At 47.1% G+C, this 23,459-nt stretch overlaps 1 protein-coding gene and 1 pseudogene across 1 annotated transcript in view; both read right to left on the bottom strand.

Annotated features, from left to right (window-relative positions):
• LOC148671543 (scavenger receptor cysteine-rich type 1 protein M130-like) overlaps positions 1 to 23,459 on the bottom strand; it is a 401,186-nt gene that overhangs the window by 33,290 nt on the left and 344,437 nt on the right. The window lies entirely within an intron of this gene.
• Positions 12,032 to 23,403, bottom strand: LOC148671545 (globoside alpha-1,3-N-acetylgalactosaminyltransferase 1-like; annotated as a pseudogene).

The following is a 23,459-nucleotide window of genomic DNA, read 5'->3' on the forward strand; positions in this document are numbered from 1 at the left end:
CGGTGTGCTTGGACAGCTCTCTCGTCAGCTGCGGAGGGAACAGCATCACAGCGCCCGGGTCAGAAATCGGGCTCGGTATGTCTTCCTGAATGAGAGCTGCAGTCTTTTCGCGGTGGGGAGGAAGCAATCGCTGGGCGAAACAGGGAAGCAGCAGCAGACAGTGCCTGTGGCGGGTGATAGTGGTCTGTAGTGGAGGTGGAAGCTGGAGTGAGCACTCTGAAAACACGGGACATAGCAGGATTCGAAGTTGCAGAACAAAGCACGAAGGCAGCCAGAGAGGCGATGTCGAAAAAAGGCAAATCTCTGAGCCGATAGATACCCAAGCGAAGCAGCTAAGAGACAAAGTCGAAGCGAGAAATCTTCAATGCCAAGGAGCAAACACAAGTGCGATCCAAGAGCAAGGTTGAGGGAAACGGGGTCAAAGCATCGAGGAAAACTTGACTAAGGAATGCCAAGGCTAAAGCCTGAACTCCCTAAGACTGAGCGAGGAAGTGATGTCATGTGAGGGCTGATCGTCAATATACTTGGATAAGGAGGCAGGTGATGGCTAACTGTGAGCAGGTGGAACTGATCTTCCACCTGATTGCACTGTCATGGCAACTGGGTGATTGACAGGTGGCCACGTCGGTTGCTGTGGTTACTCGGGAGGGTCTTCGAGCAATCCGATGTGAGCAGGCATGACACAATAAAGCCAGCAAGGGAAACGTCAGCACTTCAATATAACCGCAAGCATGATCTCCAGTATTCTCTCTCTTACATTCCAGTTTAAAGCCCTTACTAACTCTGTAGCGGCGAGGCTTATTAAAATACAGGAATTAAGTTTTCTGTTCCCTTGCCAGTCCCTCTCTCCTTCACTTCAGTGGTGCTTGAGGCCACTCCATTTGGTTCACAATTAAGGTGTTTCCCTAGCTGATAGAGTGTCCTGATAAGGAACAGCTCCCCAATTCCTGAGATTCTCCAGCAACATTAGTAATCTCAATTCTGGCGCCTAAAAGTCTGAGATTCCAAGGTAAAGTGTTATTCAAAGTTGGTTTACGACTCTAAGGTCAGAGGGCATGGTTACTCATTATCAGCCAATCAGGAACTGGTAGGGCAGGTTAACCCCACGTGGGTCATGATGCCCATGAAACTTTAAACCAATGAACAACCTGCAGTTCCTCCAGGTAAAAACAGGCAACACAGACAGCCTGTAAACCGGTTCTCAGGGCAGAACAGTTAGGAAGCGCAGAACAGTTCGCAAGGAAACACAGTTCCCAAGCGCAGGACATTCTCGCAGTGCGCCTGCTGGACATTCAGCCTCAGGGTTCCACTTGAACATCCTCAGACTCAGCCCGGACCACCACATAACGGCCAGTGTGTCTGAGTGCAGGACTTTCCTTTGTTCTAAGAGTTGAGAACGGAGGTAGCTAGCGCGTAACCTCCACCCGAGGTTAGCATCAGCAGCAAGCCTCGTGAACAGGTTGGAGGCTTGCTGCTGATGCTATTCAGCTGAATCACTATTCAGAACTAGCGCTTCATCACGAACAAACCGGTCTTCTTCTTGACCTGCTGGGACCCGCAGTCATTTTTCTCCTGTGCACAAATTTTGCTAGTAAGCCAGAACTAACTAACTTCAGAGAGGCCACTGCTAGAGCATCACAGTAGAAATCTCTCTCACCACGTCGCAAACAGCACCACTGCCTGGCACCGAGCCAGAGAGCGCGGATTGGACAGCAACAAGCCGCCCTTTGCTTCTTTGTGTCTGCAGGAGATCTGACTCCACACAGATTGGATGAGTATACAACATTCTGCATTACAGCTCGAGAATTCAATTGTTACCTTAACCACAGTTGATATCAATTTAATTCCTTTGAGTGATGTACTTGTTTTGAGTATCTAGTGTAGAAGTTGTAACGAAGTTCACTTATGAAACGGTCTAAATGAATGATATACTGAACGTATGTCCTCTTGGTATTGGTAACTCTTCGTGATTGAATATATACCTGTTGTATTCTGCTAACTCTCGATAAGATCTGTTATGTTTATATGCACATTTTATGTATTAATAAATGTATTCTCGTATATTAGTACCTGTGTGTGTGCGTTGTTTGAGTTGGATTCTAATACCATGAAAAGAATAATTTTGTGACTCACTGCTACAGTTAAGAATTATCCCAGTTAAGGCACAACCCCTACATTACTGGTGCCTCGTGAGAGGATACTACAACTCTATAACTCCACCCTATATCTTTGTGTCTATTCATATGCACCCTTAATGCAAAATGCCAAAAGGAAGATAATAGTAACTTCTTGTGTTTGTTTTGTATGGTGTTTATTAATCACTTCCACTCCCCAGTTTATAAATACTCCCAGTCTGTCCACAGCTCTGCGCTCAGCTTCTCTTGCTCCCCTCCCTCCACCCCAACTTCACCCTTTTGGCTGCCTCCCTGGCTCATTCTTCACAAATTATTTCCCCAGCCAGGTGAGGTAACACTAAAATAATAAGTACACTATCCCTTTTATATTCATCTGATTGTTTCCTCATTAGTCGATTTTGGAAGAAACTACTAAAATGCTTTTTTTCAACCAAAGAAAATCCCAAGTAATGACTCATATTGGTAGGAACCCACTGCGTGTAATGTGTGACAACCATTTTGATTGAGTGTATTTCTGATTTCTGTATAACGTAGCAATGTGTGGCTCCTTATGCATAGCATTGACTGGATTATCTTTTTTGTCTACTGCAGCTCCACCTATGCACACTGACACAGTCTAGCAGTCGATTTCCTATACCTGGACCAGAAGCCACTCCTCAACATCTGGGTCATTAGGATTCAGTCCCGAGTCCATTAATATCCTCACTCTCAGTACCACCCTCTTCCCTGCGGAGGAAATAATGAAATCAGCGTAGAAGACAATAAAAGAGGCAAACCCCATTCTGAAGGAGCATTAAGTGATTCAACCTGCCTGGTCTGAGGGACAGTTATATGGTCAAGGACGTCAAAACATCACTTACAATATTACAAAAGACTGGTGCTCCGGAGGTGGCTCCAGAGTCTATCCCAGCAAGCAACAGGTGCAAGGCAGGGCTCACCCTGTAAGTAATGCCAGTCCGTCACAGGGCACACACCACAGCTAATTTTGCCCAGGAGGTAATTCAAAACCTACCAGCATGTCTTTGGACTGCAGGAGGCAACCCATGCAAAAACAAGGAGAACATTCAAACTCCATGCAGACTGAACCCAGAGCTCAGGCAATACGAGGCAGCAATGCTAACCACTGCACCCAGTGCACCCTGGGACTGACTCTGGGCCACCACAAGCGCAAACTGGACAAGCAGTCGCGGAGAGCGAAGTGCCGGCGACGTTCCCCGCAAGTTTACCCCTATAAGGCTGTTGAAGTGGCCCCGCAATAACTTACCACTGTAGCAGAAGAACGCCTAGGTGGTATTGCAATAATAGTCATTCCAGGAGCCTCTCGCACTCCCCTGCAGATTCACAGCGCCACAGCTCTCAATGCCGCCATAATTGTTCGGCTCCCCCTCGTACCAGGGGCGGAAAGTGGAGAAGTCCCCATCGGACCACTTCCAGGGCTCGGTGAACAGCCCGATCCAGACTTCCCTGCCTCCGGCTGTGACTCTTACTAACTCATTCTCGCTCTGGCTCCTCACCCGGGTCAGGTGGGTGTAATGTTCTCTGCAAAACATCAGGGCTTCTGTCCAGTTCTTGGCCTCAGCCACCAGGAAGTATTGATCGGCTGCGCCTTCCCCCCCTGAAGAAGTGAACCCCAGTCAGTAGTCTGGTTGAGGGTCACGGAGCAGTGTTAGCAAGCAACAGGCAGGATACCACCTGGATGGGACGCCAGTCCACCGCACGCAGACACAAGCCCTAGGGTCAGACATTCCCAGCAGCCAATTCACCCACCAGAGCTTCGGACCATGGGGGACACTGGAGCACCTGGAGGAAACCTAGGGCCCTGGTGCAGGATTTGAACCTAGGGCCCTGGTGCCACGAACACGGGGAGAACATGCAAACTCCACCTCGCCACCCCAGGATTTGAACCTAGGGCCCTGGTGCCGCGAGGAAGTGACGCTAACTGCTCCTTATATAGCACTTTTCTGGACTCCACTCAAAGCGCTTTAACGGTAATGGGGACTCCCCTCCACCAACACCAATGTGCAGCCCCACCTGGATGATGCGACGGCAGCCATAGTGTGCCATAATGCTCCACACACATCAGCTATCAGTGGGGAGGAGAGCAGAGCAATGAAGCCAATTCATAGATGGGGATTATTAGGAGGCCATGATTGGTAGGGGCCAATGGGAAATTTGGCCAGGATGCTGGGGTTACACCCCTACTCTTTTCGAGAAATGCCCTGGGATTTTTAATGACCACAGAGAGTCAGGACCTCGGTTTTACATCTCATCCGAAGGACGGCACCTGTTTACAGTATAGTGTCCCCGTCACTAAACTGGGGCATCAGGACCCACATGGACCGCAGAGTGAGCGCCCCCTGTTGGCCCCACTAACACCTCTTCCAGCAGCAACCTTAGTTTTTCCCAGGAGGTCATCCAGGTACTGACCAGACTCACACCTGTTTAGCTTCAGTGGGTTGCCAGTTGTGAGTTGCAGGGTGATATGGCTGCATTATTATGACTACACATTCAGTATTCGTGCGAGAAAGACTGTAAAAGACTCATGGGACATTTACCTTGATAGCAAATGGAATACCTCGTGAAAGTGCAAGAGCGATCAGCCCACAACCCGCTGCTGATCATCGCCACGCAGTTCTCCTTGCCGCTGTAGTTGTTCGGTTCTCCCGCGTACCAGCTGGTGAAAGCAGACCTCCTGGCGCCATAGAGGTAGCCCCCCCCAAGGGACCACTGCCACAGGTCCCAGACGTAGTACAAGCTGATCCAGGCGAAGCCGGTGGCCGGCTCGGCGGTGGCGAGGAGCTGCTCCAGATCGGCTGGCCCGCTCACGGTAGCCATGTCCGTGTACTGGCCCCTGCAGTACGCCCGAGCCCCCGCCCATGTCCTACGCTTGCTAACAAAGTGGTAGCGGTGAGGTGAGGCCAACGCCCAGAGGCCTGAAATGCGGGAGGCAGGGTTGAGGCTTAGGAGCAGTGAGTGATCAGCTCGTGATGCCTGGCCAAGCCAGCCAATGATGGGCCAACGCATTGGAGAAGCAAATCCGGTCAGGAAATGGCCTGGCACTTCTCAACCTGACATTTGTGGCTGTCGTTTTGAGTGGTTTCATCTTCCCTGGGGGAGAATTTCAAATGGGTCTGCCCATGCACTGTGAAGTGGCACAGGGGCTAGAGCACTGCAGTTTCTCAGCGCTGGGACGCTGGGTTCAGCTCTGCTTCTGGTCTGGTTTGTATATTCGACACTGTGCTCACACTGGGTTTCCACTGGGTGCTCCAGTCTCCTCGCCAGTTGAAAGGCATGCTGGTATATTCACTGACGTCTGGGACAGTTAGTGCAGGTGTGAGTGTGTGTGCCCTGTGATGGAGTACCACTTTTTGTGCCTGCTGGAATAAGCTCTGGCTGTGCCACCACCCTGAACTGGATGAGGTGGAACAGGTGGGAGGATGGAATATTATATAATCAAGAGCACCTCTGATATAAATGTCGGGTGGAACGATAAATTGACACAAAGCAACAGCATCAACAAGACCAGATGATAATCGGTCTAAGGAGGTACAACCTCCAAGTTGATAGGCTGGTGGCCACAGGTTTCTTGATGAGCAATCGGCCCCTCAGTTATTTCTGTACTTCGCTCAGGTCCAGATGAGCGGACGAGTCCAGACGATCGCAGGCCATACAGAGGGATTAGCGGAGGCCGAGAAGCGGGCAGCAAATGAAATTCAAATGATTTAAACCAGAAACACCTGACAGATGACGTCTAACTGCAGGGTTCTGGCGTGCAGGCGGGGAAAACAAACTTTTGATGCAAAACTCAGGGAGGCGACTCAGGGAAAAGACTGAGGTGTTTATGCTGATGAGTCGTTTGCATCCTCAAAACAATGTGGGTGAGCCATAAGCCACAGGCACAAGGCAGGACAGATGAATGACTACGTTAACACAGGGACACCAGCCCATTGCAGGGCACAGATACGCCCACACTCACATCAGGGCCAATTTTCCCAAAAGCCAATTGACCCTCCAGCATGTCTCTGGACTGTGGGAGGAAACTGGGGCAAACCTATAAGAAACACACATGAACTAGAGGGACATACCACCTCCAGACAGCAGACAGCGGAACTGAACCCAGGGTTCAACCACTCCAGTCATTATACATCAAATGAAACCCAGTTAACTGATTGAAAAGGATCTATCCAGGTGAGCCAAGTGCTTAAGAGAGGTTAGCCATCTTGAACCTGCAGAAAGAGACTGTACCCCCAACAGAAAAAGTCTTGAACAGGTGTGCATGTGCAAAACTCTTTGCAGAAACTCCAAACTCTCCTCGCAAAGCACATAATCAAAGGACATATCAATGTCCTTTCCTGGACTCTTAATGGCTTGAATACACTCTTCATGTAATTAGACTCGATTGGCGCTGTTACAAGGCTCTCACTCATATAAATTTACTTGTCATGCTGCAGGACCAGGAGTAAATAACAGTGCTTTGATTAATTAATAAAGGCCTGGATCACCTTGACTACAATCAATTAAACAATTGGGCTGTTAAATTAAGTAACTGAGGAATCATTGGGAACAAACATAAATAAAACAGGTGATTCAGGGTGACCTATAAGATTCACTAGACCTGAGCTCTCCCTCGGTCAGGATCAGAGAGCCCTGTACTGACTGGACCAGAGTTACAGACCCCTGGACTGACTGGACCGAGGCGCTGGCCCTTTCAACACCGAAGTTCAGAGGTCTGAATAAATCTCTTTTTATCTTCCATCTCCGCCGGTCCAAATTGGAAAGGAGATTACAATACATGTACTGTTTATAATCAATTTTTTTAAACCAGCCATAAATGAACCTTGGCAAACTGTCTACAACTGTTCACCGTTTTTTTTTCCTCTACAACACTATATAAATTTGTGACCAATTCTAAATAAAGTAAACAAGTAGGAAGTAGCAAATGGTGTATTTGAATGAAGCTGAACACATATTTCTTTGCCTCTTTACTGGAGAATATCAAAAAGGTGCTCCAGGAAAATCCTAACAGGCCATCATGGACATCTCCCCTCTTTGACACGCTTGTGAGAATGAAGAGCACGTTCAGCAACAGACTGATCCAACCGCGGTGCAACAGGGGGCGCTACAGGAGGTCATTCGTGCCTTCTGCCACCAGACTGTACCACTCATCCACTGTGTGTCTGGGATGGGGCAGCACTGACTCTGACCTGGTTTTGGACTAAACAGTAAACTCTGTGCTTCCATCGGGTTTTTTCCCCGTTTACAATTGTTTTTTGTGCAATACATGCCAGGGACTTTTGCAATATATTTACATTGTGCAATACAACTTTTTTGTGTACTGTTCTGGCTTGCTCTTTGTATATTCTGGACTGTGAGCGACTCTTCTTAGTGCACTTCTAACTGACTGTACTGATTGGATTGTGTTGTTGTATTGTTGTATCATTTCGTTACACTGTCGCTGTGTTGACAGTGCTGCTGTCGCACTGCAATTTCCCTCACGGGATCAATAAAGTATCTGTCGATAAGTAACCGTCGTTGTGTTTCAGATAGTTACAGAGAGCTGGTGACACAGTTCTGTTCACATACTGGGGTTGCCCTCCCATCTATCCAGGACATTTATGACAGACGGTGCTTGAGGAACGCTCTAAGCATCATCAAAGATCCCACACACCCCGGCTACAAACTGTATGACCTTCTACCATCTGGAAAACGGTACCGGAGCATTCGGGCCCGGGCTACCAGACTCAGAGACAGTTTTTACCCCCGCACTATTAAACTATTAAACTCACAGCCTCTCTCACTCTCACCTCACCTCTCACCTATGATTTGAACCTCATAATGCCTTACCAAAAACTCAAACACACATTGAAATCTACCTCTACCTTACATGTCAAAAAGCTCACTCCCCATAATTTCTATCCTTTTATTTCATTCTGTTGATGCATGTTTTTACACATCTGACGTTGTTTTGCACATTACCTGTTACCTTTTGTTGTTTTGTACATTGCCTGTTGTTGTTTTTGCACACTGCCTGTTGTCTCTGTCTTTCTTTTATTATACAATTGTATTGTTGTTTTTTTGTATTACTTATCGTCTGAGAGCTAGCTAAATAGCTTTTCGTTCTACCATATACCTGTATATGAGTATAATGACAATGAACTTGAACTTGAATACTGTGCAGTAATGCAACATCATCCATCCAAACAGAGGTTCAGGGTTAGTAAACACAAATGAAAAAAGGACACACTAACCTGAGACGATCAAGGTGAGGCATGCCTTCTTAGCCATCACTGCGGGTCGGCGAGCTGCAATCAGAGAAACACTTAAGAGCTCCTTTCAGATTTCTTTGATTTTCATTTAGATGTAGTTTCCAATTAGCTTCTGGCCCTTAGTGGCCCAGATGGGAGCTTGGCTTTGCCGGACAAACGCAACATAATAAAGACATAATACATGATCAATTTACCAAGACCTGAGATGGAGTGGCGTCCTGTCCAGGGTGTAGCCTGCCTAGTGCCCTTTGCTTGCCAGAATAGGTCCTGTGGTCCTGAATTGATAAGATCAGATCACTTTTATTAGCCATATTCAATTTCTTGTATTAAGAATTTGTCTTTTCGCAGACCCCAGCTTGTTCTCCATGAGACACACAGACAGGGAGAGAGAAGCTGGGGGTCAGAGCGCAGGGTCAGCCATTTATACAGTGCCCATGGAGCAGCTGGGGTTCAGGGCCTTGCTCAGGGGCCCCAACGAGTAGGATTCCTCTGCCAGCCGCTGGATTTGAATCGGCAAACCCTTCCAGCCACAGACACAGAGCCTTAGCCACAGAGACACCGATTTGTTTTTAAATGGATAAGCAGTTACTTAAAGCAAGGTGATGTCATGAAAATAAAGGAGAAGCTGATCATTTTTCATCTTTCTCATCAGGTTCTCCCTGGGTCAACATCACTTGACCGGTGCAGTTTCACTTAAGGCAGAGCCTGGCTTTGGAGTCGTCACTTACTTCAACAAAGCAACCGACCACTCCCTCTTCAAAACAGGTCGCATCACAGGCTACAGTGAAATAAACACTCTTTTTGAGCCCTGTCGGTACGCTGGGTACTCCAAAAAAAAAAACCCTACCCGCTTAAAAGTTCCCAGACTCTCAAATGAACAAGGCTTTCATTTCTTGCAGGTTTGGACATTGACAATCTTTTAAATGTCCTGAAATTTCCCTATAATCCTTAAACGCTCCCTCCACACTCTGAAACAATAAAATTGGGATTTCCAAATAGGTCACTCATTCTTACACCTCATTTCTGAAAATTTGCACTTTTTTGTGCATTTTTTTGTCGCTTTGCATGGCTCCTGGACATTTTTTTCCCCTTTAGTTTAGTCACCACTCACCGTTCTCCTCCCCTCTGGAAGCGGGGGGTGTCTCTGACCTGCCTGGGATGCTGGGTAGACGCGGACTGTTTCCAGGCCTGTACGGCCCTCGGTCTTAACTCAGGTCACCTAGCTGCGGTCCCCATGGAAACCATTTGGGCTTAGCGAGGTCCAATCTAATTGGTTCTCTGCAAGGCTTGGACAATATTCAAATCGGACTCCCCCCACCCCGTGCCAGGTGTCTAGGCAAATCAGTCTCTCTGCTTTACTTTGGAATCATTTAATTTTAATCCCTGGCAAATCAATTTCATTTGCACTCAAGGTTTGGATTTATATCCACTGGCGGGGGGATAAATGTGTTTTCTTACGGCTAGGGTCCAGCAAAAACATATACGACAAGACAAAACACTGTCAACAAAGAAGGTGGCGCAACAAAGTTTTAGCAGATTATTTCAGAAAATTAGTTTACACTGTTCAGAAGTCAGACGGTGGCACGGTTCTGGTACAGCGGTTAGCATCCTTTGACGGCCTGGCACCCTGTTCATCAAAGGTACACTGACAGGCTGAAAGAACTCTTTAGTCTGAAGGAACTGAGTCTCTTCAGTCTGAAGGGAGTGTCCCACACTGACAGGCAGGAGGAACAGAGTCTCTTTAGTCTGAAGGGAGTGTCCCACACTGACAGGCTGAAGGAACTGAGTCTCTTTAGTCTGAAGGGAGTGTCCCACACTGACAGCCAGGAGGAACTGAGTCTCTTTAGTCTGAAGGGAGTGTCCCACACTGACAGGTCTGAAGGAGCTCTTTAGTCTGAAGGGTAGTGTTCTACACTGACAGAATCTCTTGAGTCTTGAACATAGATCAAAGTGTCAGTGGATCCAAAATCCACTGACAAAGTCAACCCATCTGATTTCTTCGGAATGAACCGTGAAACTCCAACCACAAGTGGAAACTACCTGAAATTGAGAAGAGGCACCAACATTGTATGCACTATTCTAAATGAGACCCTCATACTGTGCAATACAATCTTAACACAACATAGTTTCATCTCTGCTGGCAGCTTTTCCCATATATATTCTAATTTATTTACTTCAGTACCACTTCGCATGTGTCTGCAAATGTCTTGTTTAGCCAGCAAATACTCGTCTTTTTCAAAAACAGCTTCAACCTCAGTGGGTCCCCTTTTGTAATGGCATTTAGTACCAGCATGCAAAACAAACCTAGGTTGAAGGTGCAGGATCGTGGCCATAAGCCCTGCTATTTACTTTGCAAATTACAGCAGTGAAGTGGCGTTTCATTTCCTCTCGACCCGTGTGCCACAGGGTTAGATCAGCTTGTCCTGAGTGTAAAAGACTAAGCCCACTGGCAAAGAGGTGCTTAACCCACCCAAGAAAAGTTCAATTTCTTAAAAATAAGGGATTGGCGATAAAAAAGGCTGGATCTTGGGTTCCCCTGAAATTGTGCCTTTCTCGATCACATACATTACGTTGACATTATGCGACGCGTTCCTTCTGGTGCGATAGCACAATTCCCGGTTGCCATCTTATAGCACAGGAACTAGCCTTCAAGAGAGCAGCAAACACTGTACTGTACACTCACAGGCTGTGGGCCTGAACCTTTTTTTGAGCGCTGAAAACTCTGAAAACTACGAGGGAAGATTCTCCAAAGCACGGACAAAGTTAACCCAGTCGGGGGATGTAGCCAGATTTGGGGGGGCCTGGGGTGCCACATCAGCCGCCCGGCCACCATTTTAGGTGTTACCCCCAAACCCCCTACTGTCTTAAATGTACCAACACAAGCACAAGAAAATGTAGAAATGTTTCAACAATTGTGACGCGTCTTCATGGGGGAACTGCAGTCCCAATTTCTCATACCGGTGATTAAGCCCTAGTAACAAAATAAATCCATGGATGGTTTAGAAAAATTGGATAAATTCTGAATTAAGCACAAAATCATAAGCTTTGTGCAAGTGCCGTGACACACCGTGTTGTTGCAAATCCCTAGTCTCCCCACAGGCGAGGGCGAGAGTTCCCACAAAAAGAGTGTCATGATGTAGCCCTTCCTGCTCACTAGTTCACTGTGATGACTGATGTAATGCGATGGACGAGTGAACAAGTGCAGGTGGTGCAGCAGACATTTCACTCCAGAAATGTTCCAACACAGCCTGCAGGCAGAGTTAACAAGTCAGCTCCACGTATTGGCACAACAGCCTGGAGGTTGACAGCAATATTTCTGTTAGATCAAAAGACACGTATCCGCAAGCCTGCTTGTTTACAGTGTAATAAAGGCCGCTTCACCTCAGCCGAAGTCTTGTTTCCTCACTGAATCTATTTTGTGATGCAGATTGGAGCTTTTACAAGTTACTGTGTAAGTTTTACTTTTATTGTGGTTTGAAATGCGCTCATCAATGGCGATTCTCTCTAACCTATAAAAATAGCCGTGCAGCTCCCCTTTGTTTTAAGAGTGCACGTGCAGCCTATATCAGCATCTTGCAAATATGCAGCAGATCACTGCAGATCACATGAACAGAAACTGTCACCAGGACCTTGTGTTATATTGCAAATAGGGAGTTTTTATTTCGAAAGCTCTTGAACTGTATGACAAAATACAGTGACAAATTACGTGGCCCACACGTCTCTCCTCACACAGAACGCGGGTCCATTCCAGGAGGCATCCCTGGTTTTGCAACCCTGAATCGGATAAAGGGGTCGGAAAACGAAGGGATGGAATGAGATTAAAATGTGTGTGTGTTCCTGTAAGGTTGAACCGGCCTCACTTTCGGTCAGTACTGCTGGCTCAAATGCACATCCGGGAGGATCCACCGCAGCTGTCTAGTTATCCTGGACTTCGGCGAGGTTCTTCCGGACAGTGGAGAAGCGGATGACCCTGACCTCGTTCACACGCTGCTTCTGGTCGTCCCAGATGTACTCGGAAGAAAGCAGCTTGGTGGGCTTGTTGCATATCAGGTACTTGTTCAGGTGGCTCTCCTCCTGCCAGGCCGCCTCGATGTTGTTCCTCTTGTCCACCAGCAGGTTCTCCTGGCAGGTCTTGACCAGCCAGTACACGTCGTCGATGAGCCCCCCGAACACGGCCACCTGGAAGTAGAAGTCGCCTCGGTTGAAGGGGACGTAGGCGGTGGGGGCCGGCCGGCGCTCATAGGGGAACTGGTCCCGGTGACTGTAATAGAACCAGGCGCCCCCACGTGGTTCTGGAAGTGCATGTCCATGTAAATATAATGGGCTCCCCCCGGATCTGCTCCTTGTTGGTCTTCCGGATGATCTCCATCCTTCTCAGGGAGATCTCCTGCCAACGGTCGAACTTGGGCACCCGGATGGCGGTGAGGTTTCTCCCGGGGGCCAGGGACACCTTCGGCACCTCCCCCGGCTGGTCAGTGAAGACGTAGTAGTGCACCCGGAACCCCACCAGGTAGTGCTTCTCCGCCGACTTGAGGAACCCCTTCAGGAAGCGCATGTACCTGGGAAAAGAGGGAGGATGGTTCGGGAACAGAGGGGACGTGGTGGTTAGTCTTTGCTTCCTCGCGGTGATGGGGCCCTGGGGTGCTATTTCGCATGATCTCACCCTGGGTTAGAGTGGGTTTCCTCTGGGTGCTCCGGCTTCCTCCAACAGTCCAAAGACGTGGTGGTGGGTAAATTGGTGTCTGGGGAAAATTGGCCCTGCTATGAGTGTGTGTGTGAGCGTCTGTCTATGCGTTTGCCATGAGATGGACTGGCGTCCCATCCAGGGTGCACCCTGCCATATTCCCACTGCTTGCCTGGAAACCCCACTCTTTTTTCTCTACCCCTCGGAAGAGATATTTTCCCTTTCCAGGGCCTTTTCAATAGCGGATCCTAACTTTCAGCCCTGCTAGAGATTTTTCCTGCCGACTCCTTTTTCCAGGCATTTTTGAGAGCTTGCCTATACGAAGTGAAATATATTCAAAAATCAACATCAAGAGTTTAGCCCCCCCCCCCCCCCCAGAGCCAGTTAAATGTGCCAGCCTGAATTTGTGTTTTACTGAAATGGTTTACCCCTCAGCCAGTGGTTAAGGAATCCAGAAGTGAATTGCATCGACCTCTCTTGCCCTTGAGTGAACTTGTCTTGCACATAAAAAGCTCATGAACACGTAACATTTTCGACAATAATAATGCGGTACAACAACAATGCAATACCATAATACAAAACATTCAATGGCACCGCTCAATCAGAACTTCAGTACCATTAATAATAATAATAATAATAATAATAATAATTGCTTACACTTAAATAGCACTTTTCTGGACACTCCCTAACTCTTCACAGGTAATGGGGAATCCCAGTACCACCACCAATGTGCAGCCCCCACCTGGATGATGCAACGGCAGCCATAGTGCGCCAGAAAGCTCACCACACACCAGCTCTCAGTAGGGAGGAGAGCAGAGTGATGAAGCCAATTCACTGATGTGGATTATTAGGAAGCCATGATTGGTAAAGGCCAATGGGAAATTTGGCCAGGACACTGGGGTTACACTGCTACTCTTTTCGAGAAACGCCCTGGGATTGATAATGACCACAGAGTCAGGACCTCAATTTTACGTCTCATCAGAAGGACGGTGCCTTTTTACTGTATAGTGTCCCCCGTCACTATACTGGGGCATGAGGACCCACATGGACAGCAGTGTGAGCGCCCCCTGCTGACCCCACTAACACCTCTCCCAGCAGCAACCTCAGCTTTCCCAGGAGTCTCTTCTCCAGGCTCTCACCTGCTGAGCTCCAGTGGGGTTGCCAGTTGTGAGCTGCAGAGCGATATGCCTGCTAGCATTAGATTTGAATCAAACAATTAGCTTGTGAAGAGTCTAAAAATGACAGTAGTAATAAGAGGCCAGCCTCTTTTTGTTTTAGTGTTCAACAATAGAACGCTTTTAGTTAGAAAGAAAGTAAATGTTCTCTTAGTCTTGATACAGGGGATCTGGAACAGTGCCTCCTCCCAGTGTAGGAGAGCACATTCTAAAAAAAGTCACGGATACAGAAGACATATTTCTGTTAAGTACTCTTTGTGATCAACACGTCTTACTTGCCGACCGCGAGGACAGTGGTTGCTATTGTGAGATTGAGGGGCTTGTTAATGCTGTCGATGATCAAGGGGTCAAAGGTCCCATCCCAGACGATAGGAGCCAGCCAGGGGGTGACGGTCAGCATGTCTCTCATCCTGGGACACGAGCGAGAGGCGATCAGAGATCTGGAGACCCCAGTTCCAGCTGGCGCCTCATTTTCACTTATAATCTCAGGGATTGAAAACCCGGAGGTGACGGTGTTATGACACAGATGGGATGGGAGACCTCCTGGGAAAAACTAAGGTTGCTGCTGGAAGAAGTGTTAGTGGGGCCAGCAGGGGGTGCTCACCCTGCAGTCCATGTGGGTCCTAATGCCCCAGTAAAGTGATGGGGACACTATACTGAAAACAGGCGCCGTCCTTCGGATGAGACGTAAAACCGAGGTCCTGACTCTGTGGTCATTAACAATCCCAGGGCGTTTCTCGAGAAGAGTAGCGGTGTAACCCCGGTGTCCTGGCCAAATATTCCATTGGCCCTTACCAATCATTGCCTCCTAATAATCCCTCTCTATGAATTGGCTACATTACTCTGCTCTCCTCCCCACTGAGAGCTGCTGTGTGCTGAGCAGACTGGAGAATCATCCAGGTGGATGTTGCACATTGGTGGTGGTTGTGGGATTCCCCATTACCTGTAAAGCGCTTTGAGTGGAGTGTCCAGAAAAGCGCTATATAAGTGTGAGCAATTATTATTATTATTACTGACCAACAGATGGAGCTGGGCATCGTTAAATCTGTGTGAGCTGGGATTGCATTCATCACACATTTAAGTCGTGCTGTTGTAGTGACAGGCAGGGCATGTTACTTCTCCTTGATCCAGCACAAAACGCTTGTCCAGTCTTGCTCCGTGACACTGTTAGGACATCAGGGAGGTAAATCTGTCTCGCTAACAACACCTCTCATCCGCTTCATGGGACTGTTATTAGGGAGCGGAGCACTGCTCCAGCTACAGCGTTCAGGGGAACGTTTCTGCAGGTCTTTCCTCCCGGCGGCTGTCAGGGTGTATAACGCTGCCCTAGGCTAGGACTGTTAGCCCTTCATCTGCTCATCTATGGACAGCATGTTACACTCATGCACTTTGTGACACTGCATCAATATACATAATTTATACATTTTATACATAATGTTTTCTGGACATTTTGCACATCTTTTATTGCTTTACAGTGTCTATAAACATATTTTGCACACACCAATTTTGTCAACTTTATTTATTTTATTTTGAATTCTACGTACTTATTTAATTATTCTAATGCTGTGGTTATTCTGATTTTAGCTTAGTCTGATCCTTGCTTTTCTTGGGCTGGGCTGCTGTAACGCCTCAATTTTCTCTTTGGGGGTCAATAATGTCGTGTCTTACTTTGAAAGATCTCCAGCAACAGCAATCGACAGTCATACGGTTGTCAGATATACAGTCCACACAATTATTGGGACATCGATGTCCAAAACATTTCCTCTTTACAAACAGGAAATGTGTATTTGTCATCTTTAGTGTGAGTGATATAGTAAGTAAACTGCTATATGTATTTTATTTTGGGGATAATTCCATTCGTGCAATAAGATGTCTGGACTACATTCCCCAGAATCCTCCGGGGGATGAAGGAGCTGCTGCTTTTTTTTTAACCTGGTTTTAGTCCCCTTGCCAATTGTCTTCCCAAAACTGGTCAGATGACTAAGGGCAGCACTTCCTTAACCTACAGATTAAGGAAGTGGGAAATGTGGTCCAAACTGGGCTGTGCTCTTACAGTACATCTAGTAGACATTTGGGTCCAGGCCAGTGATTATAAGTACTGGAGCTCTGGCATATCCCCCTTAACTGGTAGCATGGAGAGCCCACACAGACTACATTCCACCCTGGTGCTTAAAGATCGGCAAGCTACACAGTAACTAAGGCCCATGATATCAATAACTGATTCACTTAAGACATTACGTGCCCATTACCCAAAGACCACTATGGAACGCTATTCAAATCAGGGGATGGAATGCAACTGATGGAAAGAATACAATACAAAACTTTATAGCAGACATCACTTGAAATTCATTATTGACTGGAAGCCAGTGCGGGGATGCGAGGACTTGGGTTATTCTGAAGTAAGGTATAAGACAGCTCCAGAGATAACAAACAGAATCATTGTCGTAGAGAGGTACTTCAAGATATGTTTACCTACTTCCCAACTGGATTAAAAAGGGATAAATCTTAAGACAAGCGTTTTACGTAAGACATTGTCAAAATCTGTACTCTTATAGCATTAAGGGAGAGACTATACAACCATTTTGTCCCCATCTGGACCAACGCATAAACTACAGTTAACAGTTCACTTTTCATTTCCATAAGCAAACTATTTTTAAATGTTTCTCCAAGTACTGAAAATGCAAATGTTCTCCAATATCTTCGAAATACAACCATAAAGTTTGTTTTCACAACAGCACAACTTGTTTGCAAGAAACAAATCAATTGCATAATATTGACAACAGCACTTCAGACAGAAACTGCACCATGGGCGTATTATAAATCAAAATCAAAACATAACACCAATGTTATTTTCAACATCCCTTGGAAAAAAAGCACATTTCCAGAGTAAAAACTAACTTTACATGCTAAAGAAGCACACAATAAAAGTTTTTTTCAACTGGCTAAGGAGAAGGCTGATATAACAAGTAGAAATATTTATTTCACATATTTGGAAGGCAGAGAAAATCCTTCCAAGACCAGTCTTCATTAAAAAAAAATCACACACAGAATTCTTTAGATTTGTTCAATAATCTTGGTTATTTTTTCATCTAAGGCAGCAAACACACAAGAGAAGACCTGGAAAGATAAAATTATATCCTAGGTGTGCCACAACTTGCAAAACAGACTTTTGAAAAATGTTTTTCCCCCTGTTTTTGTTCTGGATATTTTTATCCAGTGTTTCTGGCTAGATCTCCAAGGGGGTCCCTTCAATTCAAGACCCTCGCCAGGCCTGTTCTGTGTATCCTTCCCAAGTCAAAGTTTGCTGGGCCTGAAATCCCATTTCTGAGGTTTTAAACAATTTAAACTGAACTTGCTAATGCATTTTCATGTGTGTGTTTTCATTTGGTGCTTCCAAGTCAAATCATTCTAACAAGCTAGTTCACAAGATAACGTGGGGTTGAATTGATTAATTTAGGATTCTTTTAGGATTTAAAGATGACTTGACTTTTACCAGAAACTCACTGGAAATGTTTCTCAAACGGATGAAAGACAATACCTACCCCTCTGGACTGACATTAATCCCTGGAATGTTGTTCCAGTATTTCCTACTGTATTTGGGAGGGGCACTAAGAAAAATAGAACGGAGAAGAGCTGTTATTATCGAGAAGCCCTTAATAAAATGAGTTTAAAAGGCTTTCTTTTTAAATTCTCCCAGGCTTTGAAGTACAACCATGTGTGGAGCAGATCAGGTGCTGGGAAGTAAGTTTTTTTATGCAAAAGTATTCAACATAATTCCAAAGATTTGTATCTAAACCTGGGCAGCATGCTGGCACTGCTTCGGAGGGCTGAGGCTTTGAGTTCAGTTCCTGAAGCACTGTTTGCGTGGAGTTTGCATGTTCTCCCTACATTTCGAAGGCTTTCCTCCCACTGCCCAAAGACATAGCAGTAGGCCAACTGGCTTCTGGGAGAAGAGGTCCTGGTGTGTGTGCGCATGTTTGCGTGTGTGTGTGTTAATGTGTGCTCTGCAATAGACTGGCGGCCTTCTAGGGTGGATCCTACCTTGTGCCTGTTGCTTGCTGGGATAGGCTCTGGCTCTTCCATGACTCTCGAATGACCTAGACATATATGTCATGAATCTTAAAAGGTCTTGATAGGAGCATCGCTGAAGTATACTTACCACGCAATACAACTCAGAATCGCTGGAGGTTTAGTGCCTAAATATCTGTGGATGAAACAATATCAGATATTCATTACAAATGTGGGGATGAACCCTTTAACATCATGTTTTCTAAACCTTATAACTCCTGTTCCTGTATCTCCTGCTATATCACGTGGAGGAAGACCTCATACTGTACGCAGCAGCACGTGGTCACACTCATGAAGATAATCCAAATCATGCAAAGTGCCTTTCTGTTCAAGTTCCCATTCAACGCTCTGAGGATTTGCCTGTACAAACAGGCTCTTAACTGAACGTGGCAATGTCAGTGCACATCCTTGGATCATGAAGTCATACTGTACTGTACACAGCAGTGTGTTCGGGAAAGATGGGGGTGTCGCAAACTCGCCTTCGAGTTCCCCGAAGAGTGATGTGATGCAGCCCTTCCTGCTCACTAGTCCCTGTGATGATTAAGGCAATGTGAGGTACGGAGGAATAAGTCCAGGTTGTGCAGCAGACATTACACCACAGAAATGTTCCAATGTGATCTGCATGCAAAGTTAACAAATACGCAGTATTTGTGGGCAAAACCGACTGCAAGTCGAAAGGAGTATTTCTACTGGATCAAAAAGAGACAGATCCACAAGCCTGCTTGTTTACAGTGTCACAGGGCCGCTCCTCCTCAACGGACATTTTGTTGCCTCGTTTTGAATCACAGAACATGGTGCTGGGCAGACCTGGAAATGTGATCTATTACTGTTACTGTGTTACTGTGCACATGTTTTTTTTTTCAATTTGAAATGCACTCATCCCTCATCCACGCTGAATATTTCTAACCCCAAACTATAAAAACAGCGTTGCCCGCTCCTCTTCAAAGGGATAACTGGGGCCAGGTGGGTCAATAAAACAACCTTTATAAAGCCATCGGGGCTGACTTAGCTCAGCCCTGCTGGATATAAAACTCACTTCAGCTCTCATCATCACCATGACCTTCCCAGCTCTATTGACTCTACCCTACAAACACAGACGCACTCAGAGGATAACACACATATCTTCACAACGAGCAGCTAACTTCTTCCCAGAACTACATAACACAGGGAAAATAAGCCAACGTCCCCCGAGAAGGAGCTGAACAACCATTGCCAATTTCCATTCTATGTCACGCCACACAGAATCCCATCATGCTTCACCCTTGTTCAGGCTATTCTGATCATTTGAATTTCTTTATGTACCCAATCACTAGGACTTTGACTCATGAGGTCTAGAGGTCTTTCCTTCCCTATTCTTCAGTCTGTTGCTTGAGTGTGATGCATTTTGGCTTAATCCCATCTCACGTGACCACGTGCAAGAATCTGAATAATTCAGTATATGCAAAACAAAACGTTTGAACGCTTTCAGTCTTGATTTTGATTCATCACCCATTTGTTTAGTGAGGCAGCTCATGCAGAATGGATTACTAAAGAATGCCTTTAGGGATTTTTATGCTTACTGTGGCACTACATAATCATTATTAATTGTTCTATTATCCTTATCTTATCACTTTCAGACACATTTTGTGTTAATGTGTCTGAAAGAATGAGGATTGGAAGGCAAAGCACTTCAAGCAACATTCCAGGGAAGCACTTCAGTCAGCCAACTCATAAGAGGCAACTCTAATCTCATTTTTCAAAATTCATTGAGAGAGAAAACACAGACAACTTCTTTAAAATGAAAAGTGAAACACTGAGCAGGGGACAAAAGTGCAAATTGCAAGGAAGAGCACTTGGGGACCGAGAACACGAGGCACTTCTTTACACAAAGGGTGGTGGAGGTGTGGAACAAGCTGCCCAGCCGCGTGGTTGAAGCCGATACCCTGGCTTCTCTCCAGACACAGCTGGGTGAGCTCCCTCCAGTCAGGACAGGAGGAATATTTTGCTCAAAGAAACGCCACTCAGGATGACCAAGAGGTGGATAGATTGTCTATGCCTTAGGTAAGAAAGAACAACCAGCACACCAATAGTCCCACCCACGGCACTCTCACTGACACTGCAACACACCATCCACATACCATAAACCACCGGGCGTTATCATTTGAGTAACTCAAGGTTACAAACACCCCCTCAGGGGGGTGGGGATCTGAGCACAAATGGAGAGCTGAAATACAGGAGAAAAACAGCCACGCAAAGGCAACATTCTGGCAACACTGTAAATAACTAAGTTATTTGTCTTAGCCTATTATTTGTTATTTGTCAACGCATTGCAAAACTGTAACTTTTGGGTTGCGCAAGCAGGTAAAAAAATATATGATTCAGTGGTGCAGTTGCTAGCATTGCAACCTTAAATCACTGGGCGCTCTGGGTTCACTTTGGGACCTGGGGTGCTGTCTGTGTGGCGTTTGCATGTTCTACCCGTGTCTGCATGGATTACCATGGGCAGCTACAGCTTCCTCCCCGAGTTCCTGGACTTGCTGGTAGGTCAATTGGAGTAATGTGTGAGTCAATATCGGTGTGTGTGTGTGTTGTAATAGACTGGTGTCCTGTCCAGGGTGAACCCTGCTGGTACAGACTGTAGCTCCCCAACGACCGAGAATTGAAAGAAGCAGCTAGAAAAATGCATGGATGTACTGTCTGTAAGCCCATAAAGACGAAGTGAAAGGTAAAGTGGTTATCTGTTAATGCCGCCAAAGCATGAGTATTCTTTGAAATTCTTTTGATAAAATAGACAGTTTTCTCAATCTGGCTGCATCAACCGCAGCCAAGCTGTAAAGCAAACTCTGAGCTGTACGTACCCGAATGTCACTATAACCCCCAGGACAAATCCTGCCAGGGCACACTGCAAATACTTGGAGGTGGTGGTGGCCATGTCTCCTGCACAAAGAAACAGAAAAATGACTAAAGACTATGACTAAAGGAGGGCTGAGACATCGGGTGTGATGTCACTGTGGCTCGGGTGTGATGTCAAGCCAGTGATGGACTGGCGTCACAGCAACCGGGTCTTTACCTGGCACGGCGCTTTACCTGCGGCCAACGGTGGGGGAAAAAAAAGGGGGAGACACACATCCATGGTCCAGGAGCTTTTTGAAGCCACTCCTTTCCGATCATTTGTGACAGAACGAGAAAGGCTCAGGTTTCGACTCAAGGGGTCAACATGGGGCGAGGTCACATCTGGCTCGCACGAAGCAGAATTTCTACCTGAACGCCGATATGCTGCGGCCTTGTACTGCGGGCCTCCAACAGAGTGAGCTGTATCTTCCAAAGGATTCAGGCCCCCCGTACACCGGCAGCACCGTGAAATGTGATGTCAAGCCACTGACCTTGCGGTGGACTGGCGTCACAGCAACTGGGTCACCAATGATGTCATTGGCACGGTGCTTTACCTGCGGCAAATGGTGGGGGAAAAAAAAGGGGGGAGACACACATTCATGGTCCAAGAGCTTTTTGAAGCCACTGCTTTCCGATCATTTGTGACAGAACGAGAAAGGCTCAGGTTTCGACCCAAGGGGTCAATGTGGGGCGAGGTCACATCTGGCGAAGCAGGATTTCTACCTGAACGCAGATTTGCGGTCCCACACATTTTATTGACATTCATTTTGACTGATGATGCCGGTCTTCTTCCTTCATTATCTACTGTTGAATTCCACTGCCCCTCAAGTGTCGGACTGCGCTGTTACCCCCTGTTCTGCTGCCCCTCTTCACCCTACAGTATATAAGGGGGGGCACCCCAAACTTCCTTGCTCTCTTATGCCCTCTGGCCAGCTACAAGAGACTTGATTCAATTCACTAAGCCTTATTGACATGACCAATGAATAAGTCGGTGTTGCCAAAACATATACAATTAACATTAGATCTACAGACAAGAGACTCTCTCTCTGCCTGCAGTCTCTCTCCGTCCTTATGGCCAGCACCCATATCACCCTGCAGCTCCCCCAGCTGGCAGCCCCCCCCAGCCGGCAGCCCCCTCCACTGGAGCTCAGCAGGTGAGAACCTGGCCAGTCCCTGGAGGGGAGAGTCCTGGGAAAACACTGAGGCTGCTGCTGGGAGAGGGGATAGTGGGGACAGCGGGGGGGGCTCAAATCCACAGACTTTCAGGGCGTTGTGTGGCCAGCAGCTACTGGAGCTCAGCGGGTGGGAGCCTGGTCAGCACCTGGAGGGGAGACTCCTGGGAAAACTGAGGCTGCTGCTGGAAGAGCTGTTAGTGGGATGAGACGTAAAACTGAGGTCCTGACTCTCTGTGGTCATTAACAATCCCAGGGTGTTTCTGGAAAATAGTAGGGGTGTAACTCCGATGTCCTGACCAAATTCCCCCCCTGTCCTTTACCCATCATGGCCTCCTAACAACCCCCCTCTCTGAACTGGCTTCATCCCTCTGCTCTCCTCCCCACTGAGAGCTGCTGTGTGCTGAGCGGGCTGGAGCATCATCCAGGTGGGCTGCACACTGGTGGGGCTGGAGGGGATCCCCATGACCTGTGAAGAGCTTTGAGAGGAGCGTCCAGAAAAGCGCTGTAGAAGTGTCAACAATGATTAATTCTCTCTCCCTCTTGAATAGCACACTGTTGTAACTCAAAGGGCAATAAACCTCCAGCCTTCGGAGCCTGTATGACGTATCTGTGACGCCATCCTCCTCATGGCTTTGAGGCCAAATCGCCACAGTGCCCTTGTCTGCATCCTTAAAGAAATCCCAGAAACCCCAGCACTGCTTGGGTGCTTAAATCTCCCTCAAGTCCGTTTAATGGGGGGGGAGGGCTCCGTCTCGTCTGACCTCTGACCCCAGAAAACCAGTGCGTTTGGGTGCTTTGCGTTCGGATTTCGTTATCCCCGCAGGAAGGACGTTCCAAAAGGAGTTCTGGCTTGTGCCATTTGTGGGGAAGACTCAAATGGAACAAGTTACTGTCGAAGTCCAGAGCAGTATTTCTACTGGATTAAAAAAGACGGATCCACAGGCCCTGTATGTTTACAGGGTCACAGGGCCGCTCCGCCTCACCGGGAGTTTTGTGGCCCTCGAATCGCAGAACCTGGTCTTTACCCATCCTGGCCTCCTAATCACCCCCCCTCTCTGAACTGGCTTCATCCCTCTGCTCTCCTC

This window comes from Lepisosteus platostomus, chromosome 5 (assembly GCF_059453375.1).
Source record: "Lepisosteus platostomus isolate fLepPlt1 chromosome 5, fLepPlt1.hap1, whole genome shotgun sequence".
In the NCBI taxonomy this organism is placed as follows: domain Eukaryota; kingdom Metazoa; phylum Chordata; class Actinopteri; order Semionotiformes; family Lepisosteidae; genus Lepisosteus; species Lepisosteus platostomus.